The sequence below is a fragment of the Scomber japonicus genome, chromosome 16, assembly GCF_027409825.1.
Source record: "Scomber japonicus isolate fScoJap1 chromosome 16, fScoJap1.pri, whole genome shotgun sequence".
In the NCBI taxonomy this organism is placed as follows: Eukaryota; Metazoa; Chordata; class Actinopteri; order Scombriformes; family Scombridae; genus Scomber; species Scomber japonicus.
This window is the reverse complement of record NC_070593.1, coordinates 27582761-27597661: the sequence shown is the minus strand read 5'-3', so window position 1 is coordinate 27597661 and position 14901 is coordinate 27582761.

Below are 14901 nucleotides of genomic sequence, written 5' to 3'. Positions count from 1 at the left end.
TAGTCACAGGAACATCAAGCTCTTTGGAGATGATCTTGTAACCTTTACTTGTAACCATTCTGACATCTTCAGACCATTCTTTAGTTTTCCATCTGTTTTCAGTGTTGAATATGATGCACACAGTGGCACAAAATAGTAAAGTGAGTCATTTTGTCCTTTTAAATTGGCTGTATGAGTGATTATATGATTAAAAACACCTGGGATACTAATTAAACACATTACTGAAAGTATAGCACAAATCAATTATTTCTAGGGTACAGATATATAAATATATATTTCTGCAGAAAAAACTGTGACTGATGGTGGATTTGTGTGTCTGTGTAAGAGGCCACAGCCGCAGTGCACCCGCCTGGCAGACAGACTGTGTTTCCCTCGCTCGCGGCCAAGATTGATCTTTGTCAGAGCTGAGGAAATTCTCATTGTTTCACAGAGGCAGTCCATTTATTTGAAGCCCTGTACATACTCAAGACCACAGGCAGATTTAAAAGGCAACCTATAAAACCCACAGAAGATTGAAGTGTGTGTGTGTGTGTATGTGTGTTTGGATGTGGTCAACTGGAGGGGAAATCAGTCATTGTTTCTTTCCAGAGAAAAGTTTGACTTTACCAAGGTTTGAACTCAAATTCACCAGGTAAAATAAAGATGAGATCATCTATATTTCCCTTTCAGAATAAATAAGGTATCTATCTATCTATCTATCTATCTATCTATCTATCTATCTATCTATCTATCTATCTATTAAAGCCTAGACCAGCATCTGTATTGTCCACTTTATGAACCCTCAAAGCAACAGTAAGCTACATCCCACAACTAAATATTCTACTGTCCAATGGTTCAGAGAAGCAGCATTTTGTTCCAGGCTCACTCACACACTATCTAAAAGCACCTATTGTTCTTCATTTTCATCTGCAGTCTTGTCGCTGTCACAGTGGGCTGGTGAGGTGAAGCTGAACACACCTCTTCAGCTGAGGAATCATGAGGAAAAACACTCCTAAATCCAGGGTAGCAGCCAAAATAAGGAAGATCTGAAAGCTGTGAAATTCTGACCTGAGGAAGATCGAGGTTATGATAAAGATGATAACACATCAGAGGGACTTAAAAAGGTTAAAGGAAACTTAATAGAAGTAAAGGAAATTAGAACATCCACAATTTCCATGACAACTCACTCTGCTGATGAAGATCATGTGATTTGATCAAAAGCTTCAGAACAGCAACTGAGTGGCTTTCGTGATGAGATTGTTTTTGTCAGCTGCTTTTTTCAGGGCCAAGAAGGTCAATCAGTCCATGTCAGTCTCACTTGATGTGCTTTATTATGCTGATTTTGCCGTGCTGCAGGCGGTGCTTCCTATTTGTGCTGTACCTTTGTAATGACCTTCGTCTCATCACGCTATATTCAGCTTAACACACTCATCAAAAGTTATAAACGTAGACTTGTCTGTTAATGCATATTTTAAAACAGAAAAATGACCTGTCACAAATCGAGATTAGTGCTTTTGACAAAATGTAAATACACTCAAAATAATAATCAGTCATTGTGATGATCAAAACCAGGCTAGTAAACATTAAAAAAATAAATTAAACCAGCTAGCAGCGTTGAATGGGCCCTGAAACATCGAAATCCATCACAATGCCAACAATATAACGGAGGCGAAATATCATCTCCAAAGTCTTAAGATGACACTGAGCAAATTTGAAATTAGTGGGGTCACATCTCTAGGAGGAGTTGTTAAAGACCGTGTAAAGTGAATTCAGACATTTTCTTCTAAACACATTAAATAGGTCATAAATGTATTTCTAAAAAAGGTGAAAAATAATTTCAACCATTTAGATTTGAATTGTGGAGCTAGGCTTCACAAACTGTGTTTCAAGTGTTCAGGATTAGCATAAACCTGCCCCTGCTGCTCTGTGGTATGTCAAACTCAAAACACATATTTATTTTTACTTTATGCAGACTTTAAAGTACAAGTCATGGAAATCATGAAAATGGCTTCCTGTTGGACTTAGGGTGTGATTCCAAGATACTTTTTTGCGTCTTTACATGATACATATGTACACCGAATTCATTTGGTCAATATGTTTATGTCAATCTGGAGCAAAGGGCTCAATGTTCTTAATTTTCTATGGGGCTCTATTTAACCATTTTGCCACCACCATTTCTGTGACCAATAAAATGTAACATTTTTTCACCAGGTGTGATGTGTGTGTTTTCAGACACGTTTAGGCACTGTTAGTGCTCAGGCCCGAATTACCTTTAAAAGCAGTTTGGTTAGGGTTTATCTAGTATCTCCTATAACTGGTCTGATCTGTTAAATCAGCAGACAAAGCCTACCTCCATATAACATTAATAAAACGTGTGATTACACCATTACAGTGAATGTTCCCTTTTCAGTCCAATCCAGTTCGTAAAACATAATATAGATCTATTGACATATTATGTTCAGTGGTGTTTGTCAGCTACATCACAGTGATTTCACTTCTACTCATCGATCACTGTGCTTTCCTCAGCTCTCCATCAATCTTATCACTGGTGGAACAGTTGGACTACACAGGACATTCACTGCCACATAACCAAGGAGAGGACAAATTGAATTCAGTGAAATGAAGTTGGAGAGTGGTTGTGATTGATAATGACTGCAATATGTAGTTATGACTGTAGAGACCATGGATGTCATTATTCTGTTATTATATCTGTTTTGTACATTGTGGTACTGTAGTAACATGTGATCAGTTGAGTTGGATTTTTTTTAAATGTAGCCAATTCATTAAAAATGATAAGAGAAAGATAACAGCAGCACATCAATAATTTGACTGTGAACATACATCAATATTTCTTTGTACTTTGTACTTTTGTAATAGTTTTTGTATGTGTAGGAGAATATGTAATGTAAAGCGCTTTGAGTGGTCGTACAGACTAGAAAGGCGTCCATTTACCATTACCATCTACCATTTCATATTATTCTTTCAACTGGGTATTTTGGCAACTAGGAGTATTAATATCACAGGTACAGGTAAAACTGAGTCCACAAAACCAGATCAGACAGAGATGATATAGCAGTCAGACAATATATATATATATATATAAATATATATATATATATATATATATATATATATATATATATATATATATATATATATATATATATATATATATATATACATATATATATATATACTGTAGATAGATAGATTATAGATTATTGCATGTTGTTCAGGAACTTTTCTGTGAGGAAATTGGATGGGAAATGATGTTAGACAAATAAGAGCATATTTTTTATCAGAATTCTGCTGTACATTGTTATTCCACTTAAAGAGGAATATAATGACTGGTGAGGGAAATTACATTTCACCTCCCTCATTTCACCTGTTGCCTTTCAACCACTGCATATATCTCCTGTTAGTATCTTCTGGTTGCTTTGTCTTGATTCTTCCTGTGAAGTCTGCAAATGTCAAGTAATCAGATTATCTTCAATTTGTTGTCTTCAGCACTGACAGTAGTTACAGTAGGTAACCTTGTGTGTATGTATGAATAGAATGAATATTCAAGGACATATAAGACAGATAATTATAAAAAGTCAAAAATACTACAGTAACTAACTCAATTTACTACTAAGTCATTCATTCTAAAGGTCATAGACAGTCCTCAAAGAAAAGGAAACTACGGTTTGAGAGCTGTGGGTTTGATGAGAAATGGAGCAAGACTACCTAAACGATGAGCTGAAAGACATAAAAAAGCTCCACAGATCTGAGGGGAACTGTTGAGTTGATGATAATTGGAAATTCTGTTGTTGAGAATAAAATGAAATTGCCATTCTGTGGTGATGAAACAATAAAGCATGAAAACCTTTACCTACACGGGTTGAGGAGTTGAAAACACTTCATTATAACAGAAGTGAAAGTATTTTCTGGGTTACCAGTGTCTATAAAGACTGAAGACAAACAGTGTTAATATCAGTGCCTTACAGACACTTCATAAATCCTCAGAGTTGTGATTAGCTCTGCTGTTGCCAGCAGACACTTCCTCTGAATGTTATTTGGATGCTTTGCAGCAGCTCCTCCGCTCACTCTAAACATTCCCATTTGAGACAGTCAAATGACACATTTGTCGTTGGGATGCATTCTAATTAAATGTGATTAGTCATGCCTTTGCAGATTTCCCGGCTTTTGCTGAACTATCTCATAGCCCGTCTGCAAGGCACATGTCATCTTCACTGTAATAAACCGCCACGTCTCTTTAAAATGTCCAAATCCCATTTTCTGCACCAGTGACATGATGGAAAGACATTTGACGTTGAATTTTCTGTTTGTGCGCGTATTGTTGCTGAAATGTCAGCAGAGTATGCTCGCTTGTGATTCAGATACAATTTCCTTGTCGTGCAGTCAGTCAGCCTTCCGCGAGAACAAGTCATTTCTCCTTCTCTCTCTCTTTCTGGAAGATTTTTTTTGCTTTTCTCTTTCTCAAGGTGCTCTCTGACTTTTTACCAGAGCAGTACGCAGTGTGACAGCACATTATCTGAGTACAGCCGGAGGTGGAGAAGCAGCATGGCTTTAACCGCTTTAACAGATGATCCTTTACACTAGATGACCCAAAAAAACACTTCATATTTTGACTAAAAAAATATGGCAATCAAACACAGAATTGACTACTTGTTTTTAGCACAGATTAGCTCAAAACTGTTGAACATCACATACGGCACACCACTCCTACCATCATTAAGACAAAACAACCTGAAGCCTGAAACCCAGACTTTACTACACCCCATAATTAAACAGCAGGGGATGGACCAAACAACATACTAAGGATTTTTCTATGTGCTCATTAAAAGGAAATTGCTGCGATGTAAGAACCTGATAACGTCTCTGGTCAGGTTTTAAACTAAAGTCAAACCTTTTTGAAAGATTAGAAAAAAGGTGACTAAAATATACCCACCTGGTTATAATCTGACCTACCATACTTAATATACTACCATACTGTGCTCTCATTGTGCTCCTGGTTTTCTTGTACATTGAGGGATCACTACCAACGTTTTGGGTGCACTCAACAGTTTTTCCACCAAACAAAGTGGCTAATCTAGATAAACTGGCAGTTTATTGAAAAATCTGTTTGATCATCTGGCCGCTTGTGTTTCATGTCCCATTAGACCTATTTATAGTAATGTTCCTCCATTCTGAGATTGTAGCAGTTACGGCATGTCAACACAGAACAAATTTATTTTCTCCCATTGCTGCATAATGAATTAATTCATGAGTTCATTCATGTGATTCCAAATCTGTTTGAGGAGTTTTTACAATATGATTTTACATATGAGTTGGAGATAACAGCTCAGCTGCTAACAGCTGTTTCCCCAGGAAATCAAAACCATGAATCAAAACAGGCACCACTGGGTTTCTCCACAGTCATTCCAGAACAGCAGAGGAAGTTTATATAAACTTTTTCTCAACACATCCAGGCTTCACTGCTGAGAAACACTGGAAGGAGTCATCAGTCATTTGTGTCTTCATCTATCAGTTAAAGTCATGGCTTTTTGTCATTCAAGCAGAATAGAAGGTTTTATAATGGCTTCATTTAGACTTGATAGGACAGTTACAGAAAGAGTCACGTTGGCTTGTTGCTTATAGGTCAGAATGAATGAACACTCATCATGTAACTGACTATGTCCTGTTTGTCATGACAGGCAAAGAGGAAAATGCTATTACAAGTGGTGAAAATTACTAGATTAATTCACAAATTCATGGTTATATTATTGTATGTGTATTTTTAATATGATTAATGTCATACCGTAATGATCTTCCTTTCACTTATAATTACATACTGGGCAGGTACAGAGGTCAACCCTGTGTTACTATTCTGATTCCACCTACACTAATCAAGATCAGGAAAATGTATTGCATCCGTTTAAAAATACACATTGCATTTAAACTCCTTAATAATTACATTAAGGCATATTATTATATTACAGTAGGTGATGAAAATATTGCAGTTAGATTTAAATCTGCAATCACGCCTGTCCTCATCACCTTGGCAGTGCATTCATTTTACCAACTGGCAGACAAATAAGCATCATTTACTTATATAATTTACCTTCTCACTTGATTTATCACCTCAGGAAATACTTTTCCTAATGAGTGTATAGTCTCACTCACTAGTTTCAAGTCTTCTTCAATACAGCATGATGTTCATTTTGTAAATTATGGTTCTATTTAATTAACTTTTGATAGTAAAGCAGGGTATGCTTAAGGGTGTGGTTACATTGTGATGGACAATTGCTACTAAGGTGACATTGTTGGTTAGGTAACATCATCATGGTGTAAGCCCAGATTCACATAGTCTAGACGTAGCTCTCCTGTTACTATTTCAATGTGTTTTTAGTTTATTGAAACATTTTGGTTGCCTAAAAAAAGTCTTGTTCAGTGTTTGATTGTAGTAAAAGACCATCTTATTAGCATTAGCATTAGCATGATCATAGATTATAATAGACTCTCAACTGGATGTAGACACCACAAAACAAAAGGAGAACCGCGGTCATCATTCAGACCCCTTTCAGAACAAAAGCAGCCATACACACTAAAACTCACTCGGACCACATCTCACACACACACACAACTTGTGAGTAGGCAGGCGTTTTTGTTTTGTTTTACCGTATTGACGGGTTTATTTTTTGAACTGAACTGAAAAGTGAACTGCTTTATTTTGAAGAAACTGAACTGAAAAGGGACTTGCTTTATTTTTTTTTTTGGAAGAACTAAATTGAGAAGTGAACTGCCTATTTTTTGTTTGTTTGTTTTATATTATATAGAAAGAAAAGACATTTTGTTGTGGTTTCCTGATTTCAATATATAATAATAATATATTATTTTAAGGGTGTATCTTGGTTAGTGATCTAAATATCTTACATGTCTCTCTTGGCTGGCACCTCAGTCTTTATTCAGTAAAACTAAATGTAACCCAGGTGTTAAAACCTGGTTAACTAAATCATAAGTTTAACCTGAAAAGGAAATTGTTTTTGTATTAGTTGTTACATATGTTAAAACATCTTTAATGTTTTATCTGAGTTGCATTTGAAAGCAACATGTTTTCCAACTGCACCTGAAGGCAGCACTCAAGTTCACCGCAACTAACCAAACAAAAGGCAGATAGCCATTTAGCAGCCAATTAGAGAGCGTGTTCAGCCTATTGTTTAGGAAGTAAGTCTGTACGCAATATTCTTCAACTTCCTGTTGACTCCAGCCGTGGTAGCGAGAAGGCAGAAATTCGCTGAGCAGAAGTGGTAAGATATTGATTGTAGTAAAACTACCGCAAATCATTAAAGTTAATGTTAGCTCAAACTAGCTTCTTTGTTTACAGTTTAGCACTGTGCTCAAGCTGTTACACAGTTGAACCGTCCTTCATCTTGTGAGAGCTGAGAGTCCCTGACGGCGCTCAGCACTGGAACAAAACGCATCGGTGAGAGTGATATTTTAGGTGGTGTTAATATTTGTTAGCTGCTGCTACTCATATGCTGAACGGGTTAGCTATATGGAAACATACTGTGGTGAACTGTTGCATTAAGTTGTTACTCTGAACACTCAATTTAGCCTGTGCACTTAATACACTAAACTGTACCTTTATTAGCTGATTAGCATTTTGTATGTTGGTACATGTGACTGCAGGCAGCACAAAGTACATGTTTATCTTGATCAGCCAATTGTGTCAATGTGTGTGATTAAAGGGAATTTTTTGAGATTTAATTTTCTAATACTGAATTAAAAAGGGAAATAAATTGATATTATTTTGTAATACAAATTATAATGTGAAGGAATTTACTTGTTTTCAGTTGTGAGTTAAGGGTTAATTTCATGATCCTTATTACAGAAACTAAAGTATATTTTACTCATGATTTAAGTTGCAATTTCTGATTTTGAATTATTACCAAATGATTCAGGAAAGGACACTTGATTTTTCAATTTGAAGTTATATACTGTAGCTTTAGTGTAATGCAAGGCCAAAATGTTAAAGGTGACGTTGTTATTATACTTTAGCGTTATTGTTGTACAACAATTAGATTATTTACTTAAAGGTCCTGTTTACCAAATTAAACAGGTCAGGTCTTTTGGAGACCCCTAGTCTACATATGAACATCCAGTCGGTTGGAGAGGTTCCAGAGCCCTGGATGGAATGATTCGGGATCCTTCTGTGATTGATAGATGGCGAGCCTCCCATAGATCCTAGAAGCTGGATTGATTCTTCGTCATTAACTCCAATTGGTGGTAGGGCCAAGTTGGTTGGCAGGATTGCTACACACCCAAAAGAGTTAAACCGTGACTCTAATCACCCTGGCACACAACAGGGATACATTGTCAAAGAAACGCTATACATGGACTGATTAGAGGAACATTCAGAAGGAACACAAACAAAACAGTACCGGTACTAAGGAAAACAAGACTCATTATTTTAAGGGCGTCATTTTATCATTGTTTCTATAAATGTTGTAACTTTTTGCTGTACTTTACTCACTAAAAGAGTTACTTTTGCAATTTACTTTGTGGTTGGTGTTGTTCATTGTTGGCTGTTCAGGTCTATGATAATTGAGCTCTTTCCAAACATAGCCATTCAGTGTATTCACTATAAGTGGGTTACATAAAGAAAGAGAATAAACAAACTCAAACCGTCACAAAATGCACCGTGCTAACCGAGCCATCAGCTAGTATTAGAGTAACCCTCTTGTACAAATATGGTCACTTCTGGCTCCAAAAATCCAAGATGGCCAATGGTCAAAATGTCAAACTTGAGGCTTCAGTCTCTGTTGCTAACCAAACTAAAATGATTTTAATGAGGTTGTAATGAGAGCTAATATTATAAGTTCAACAATACTAAAACCTCACCACTGCTGAAATCTATCAGCTGGTGGAAATACTCTCACCTTAAAAGTGAGGGTAAGCAAGTTGAAATGTATCTCTTATGCAGAACAAACATTGGTATGCTTGTTTAGTTTTAAGTAGACTTTAGTATTAGTTTTAACCCATTAAAGATGCATAATTTAAATGTGTATTCTGGAGTTTCTAACCTCTAATAGTACTATGGAGCCGTTTTATTATAAGTAGATCCCTATTTTGTTTGTATGGGGTTTGATATGTATTACAAATCATACAGATTGCCATTCACACTTCCCCCAAACGTTGCATTTTTATGAAGCTTCCCAGTCCATTCAGCCATTCACCACCTGTATTCCCAGTCACCTCCCACCCAGCAGTCACATATCAGCACACCTTCCACTTCTCACATCAAGCCAAACCTGTTCTATATTGCCTCTTCTCTGTATACCTGCCCATAAACCCTTTTCCTCTGCCAGATTGTCGATATTGCAAAGCTTGCCATTACACTTTAGTCATCTTGTCTACAACCTGATTCCAGTTAGCTGTTTGAACAACCTGTACCTTTGTTTTGACCTCCCTCCCAGTCTTCCTCTACTCTACTAATTTGCAGTGCTCAAATGTATGTTGCTCTATTTAATCCTGTCCATTCACTCATTGCCTTAAAAGTAAAGCCACTTAACTCTTCCTGCCCGCATGTCTGCATTGCGTCCCTTATCCTGTGCTCTGTACTCAAACTTTGACAGTATGCTCAGATGGTGACAATTCAAATTAACAAGACTAAAGCTGCCTTCTGATGATAAGAAATGTGCTCTTCACTCACCGCAGGGTAAGGCGCAGAGCATAGTGCAGGTTTAAAAAGGCTACATCAAAGATGCAAATCCGTCTGACCCTGCTTACAGACATAAGGCAACCAGATATTGTTCATTTATAGATATTAACAAACAATGTACTGATACTAGAAAATAGTACATTACAGTATTACGAGTATGGAAGTGAAGGTGAATGGGGATGATTCCATTCTCTTCCTACCTCATGACTCACACAACTTTTAATGACGGGATCACCAAAGTGAATACAATTTATTTGGAGGGGAACATGAATGCCTGAACCACATTTCATTCCAATTCATTGAGACATTTAACTTTGAACCACAAATGTCAACCTCATGGTGCTACGGGAAAATTCAGGGGATTATCAAGGTTATTAGGATCCATTTCTGGGGACCGGGTATGTCTGTATCAACCTTTGTGGTAATCTAGTCAGTAGATGTTGACATACAGTATTCAGCTGAAAAAGCAGGGCTGCCAATTCTTGTGCATTGAGCGTGAGACTCATGCAGTTGAGGTTAAGACAGTACTGTACTTCCCTCCATGAGTTCACTTTCATGCATTAGCTTTTTATATGTGAGCATGAGCAGGATAAACGACTGCAGACAGAAAAAGCTGGATGAAAGCAAACATTACAACACAAAGTAATGCATCCTCATATTTGAAGTAAGCCCATCTAATGTCCAACTAAAACGGAAACTAACACAAAACAGCCTGTCGACATCTAAATAAGTTGGTTTCCAGGGCTGAACGTTTAAATATTAGTTAAATTCAGATATGTTTACTGTGAGGAAAACCAGCGTCCTCTCACTCAACTCAAATCAGTGAGCCACACTTCCTGAATAAGGTCAGGTTTAGTGGAGAAATCTGATTACTAACCTGCTGCATGTACACAAGCATTTACAGTAACCAGGTTTCTGCTGTGGACATAGAAGGCTAATGCTGAACTACACATTTAAAACCTGACCATGTATTCATTTATTCTTTTTTCAGTGGCTACTGTTTGTCAGAGATCAGCTAAACTTGGTCTGGGTCCATGTTAAGATGATAATTTATTTAGATATTACTTCTGTTTGGGTATACCTGAGAGACTTAACTAGGGAGAGTTAGATAATGTGAGCAACAAAGGAGCAGAGATCATTCTTCTCCTTTTTTTTTTGAAGAAAATATGTATCAAAAAGGCTACTCAATAAACACAAATTAGCAAAAAGGAAAAGTCTAATGAAAAAAAAGTGTTGGTGAGAGAGAAAGAGAGGCTAGAGAGAGGTTGAGTTGCTCAATTTACCATGAATAATGCTCATTTTATAATTAACAAACAGTAAACAAGTAGTTTATAACCCCCTACACAGCACCACAGGAGCAAATATCACTCCAAGCTGAAGTCAAAAGTTGGCAGCCCTTGAATAAATCAAAATTTTGATGTTAAATGTCAGGGAATCGCTTAAGCAATTTGGATCTATCCTCTACAGAAGATGAATGTCTGTATGAAATGGCACAGCAATCCATCTTATAGTTGTTTATATTTTAGTTTGGATCAAGCGATCGACATTTACCATCCATACCGCCAAGTGTGTTAGTAAGTTTTGAATCCACAATGAGTCTCCAGAACACATTCAGTGCTCCTCATCATAGATTTTCCAAGTATGTGTTCATCTCTACTGAAGAGATTAAGCTCTTGTCACATCTTGCCTGAGATTTCAGTTTTATTTTGTAAGGTTTTCTCCTTGTGTGTGTTTTCTGTTATTTTTACTTCCTGTGTTTTCCCGCTTTAGTTGATTTCCTCATGTCATTCACCTGTGTTTTGTTTCACTCACCTGTGTCCTGTTTATAATGACCACTTGTCTATTTAAGTATTGGTTTTCTGTTCTGTCTCTGTTGTATCCTCCTGTTTGATTTAGTCTGTTGAATCGTGTCTTGTTAAGCCTTGTCAATCTTCTTCAGTTCTTGTATAGTTCTCATTAGTTTTGTTTACTTCTGTTGGAATAAAGACACTTTTTCTGCAGCCCTGTTTTTTTCATTTGGGTCCACCTGCTCCAAAATCCTCATTACAGCTCTGTCTAACATATCGCTCCAGAATCTTCCATAGGTGCTTAGTTGTTGGATTCTAGTGACTCTGAGGCTCATAGCATATGATTCACATCCTTTTCATAGGCCTGGTGAGCTCTGTTTAGAGGTCTCCCAATCACCAAATCATTGGAAGAGACTGAAGAGTGACATGATATGACTTTTCAAACTTCTAGATTAACTGCTCATATGAAGTATCTGTTTCCATTTCCAGCTTAAAATGTCAGCAATGTGACCAATGGCCAAGTGGGTGAAGGTTCATGTGATATCTGAATGAAAGAACAAGCTATCAATCATCAGTTCAAAAATCCCCCAAGGTGTTCCACTTTTGCCCTTTCCAGTATGTTTGGAAAGAGATGAATCACTAAACTTGAAGTATACATAGATTGCCAATTTGGAATTGTGAAATTCAAGATGCAATTATTCTGCTAATGATGCTCCAAATAACCAGAAACATTTCAGTGTGTCCTTTTTTTGATCCTGAACTCATATGAACTCTGAAACTGAAACTTTTAGAACAGTCTGATCAAAGTCATGTCTGAGTGTTTCTCACTGTGAGGCAGGGGAACTTCTTGGACGTATGCTTATGTGTGTTTTGTCAGGGGACACAGGACAGGCAGCCATTTTGGCAAAGGCCTTGATAATGCTAATGAATTTGGCCCAGTTCCCCTGGTCAGCTTCCAGGAGAATAGACGTGTACCTTCCGAGGCCTTGGGCTAAACTCTACACTGGTGACAAAGTATCCCCATCTGTCAGACCTGCTGTTCTCTACCTCATTTATCTTGGATATATTTAATGTATCAGTATTTAAGACTATAATGTACTGTATTGAGATAGCAGTCAGTTAAGAATAACAGTCCTGACCCACTTTGTCAAAAGGTTTTTTTCTCCATTGAAGCAGAAAATTAAGAGCAGGTTTTCTTTTGAAACTGCACCTTAAGAAGCCAATTTCCAATTACATTATTATCCACCGTGAAATATATATGAAATATTTACATTGATACAATACAAAAGGTCTTGTAATCACTCTAATGTGAGACTGTATAACACAAAAGACATCAATCATTTTTTAAAGGCCTAAAAGAGTCAAAACAGGTTCATGTTTACTGGAGAAAGACCTCTAGTAGTAGTTTGTGGTGCAATTTAATTGGGATGGTTAGATACATTGAAGCACTGAACACTGGAGATAGTTAGTCACTGTGTTTTATCAACAGTAAATATTGGTGTAGTTCAACCAGGACCACCATCATTTCTATAGCCTAATATTTGTCATAACTCAAAACATTGTGTTTTCGTGAACAATACAAAATAGTTCAATCCTGTGTCCAAAAAATAATGCAAATATCAAATGTTTTATGTTTAAGTGGAAATAGGGTATAGTCACCAGTCCATAAAGTGTTAGTTGTTGTGCCACAGCATATTGTAGGGAGGTGACTGGGGTGGATAAAGGGTCTACAAAGCTCAGGACTTTGATACAAAAACACTTGGTCAAGGTTTGGGAACAACTGTTGTTTTGTTGTTTGACGTAAACCTGTCCTGACTCAATGTCACTATTGACTTGACTTTTAGCCAATCTCGCAACAAGATAACAAATGACATTGGGGGTCCACTACTTAGGCCCCAACTGAAATATCTCAACAACTATCAGAAGGATTGTGAATGAATGGATTGTAAATTTAGTTTCAGACGTTCATGGTTCCCAGAGGATGAATCTTACTGGCTTTTATGAACCCCTGACTTTACCTGACATTTGTGGTTCAGAAACGTGAAATCTCTACAACTCTCAGATGAATTGCCACAGTACATAAAACAGATAAGGTCTTTAGAGGATAAATCCAAACTACCTTGGTTGACTTTTCCTACATATTCTGTGAAATACCATACATTTGTACCAAATTTTGCTGCATATGTCCATGGACCCCAGATGATTAACAGAACTTCTCTCCTGGCTTTCATCTAGCACTAGCATCTGGGCAAACATTTCATTTTGTCAAAGACTGTCATTTCAGCAGCAATATTTCTTTTGACATCTTTCAGAATAAATGCATCATATCCTGTATATATGAAGGTTTGCAATCAATGCGACTGACAAACTATGGGTCACATCTATCTTCTTCAGATCTGAAGAGTTTAATGCTATTGAGAGAACAGTGCCTCTGTGATAAAAGGGAATAGTGCCACTATCTCATTCAGAACCATTCACATTATTATTACACAAGTCTAATGGCTCACAAATGATAGACAGTATCCTCAGACATTCTTTCAAACAGCATAATTGAATAGATTCTCATTCGATTGAAAACTGACTCTGACTGTGCTCCATTATCAGTTGTAGCATGCTGGGATGGCGATGCTGTGGAATTATGTTTAAAAGCTGTTAAAACAGTCACTTTCAGGACAAGGACACATGGCTTCAGGTAATAGCATGATTAAGCTCTCCAAATCATGATCACACACGAATCTCCAATCAGCAGGAGAGTAAAGGTCTGACCAATGCTTCAGATGTCTCTTCAGAAATACTTGAGACAAATCAGAGGTACACTAAAGGTTGGATATGATTTTCTCTTAAATGTTGCTTTTTAAAAGGGTAGAAATACCACAAGAGAATCAAATACATAGGCATCACTTGGGTGGGGCTGGAATAGTCCCTAGCTCTATCATTCACCTTTTTGTAGTAATTCCCTTCATGTACAGTACTAGTCAAAGGTTTGGACACTCCCTAACAAATGGGAAGGTGTGTCCAAACTAGTACTGTATTTACAACACATTGCATACCCCTGCCAATAAAGGAATATAGCCTCCAGCTAACTCAAAGTAGAAAACTTCTGCACAGGCCTGATGATGGTCAATGTAATCCAACGGTTGTATTCATTATGACCCGCTGGCAGTGCTGTGGAAACATTTTTTGGATTCCTGTTGTGTTTGTCTCATGCAGGTGTGCACACAGATTTTTTTCATTGATCTGCATTTGACTGTAATGTGCCATCATACACAGCAATGCACCAGCAAAGACAGGGAAGAAGACGACTTTAAGCTACTAAACTATTGTAAACAATGCAAAATTAAAATGATGCCTTGCATATGATTTATTAGAAAGGAATGCATTTGTTAGACCTCAAGTATACACACAGAATGTTATGGTAACACTGAATATGAA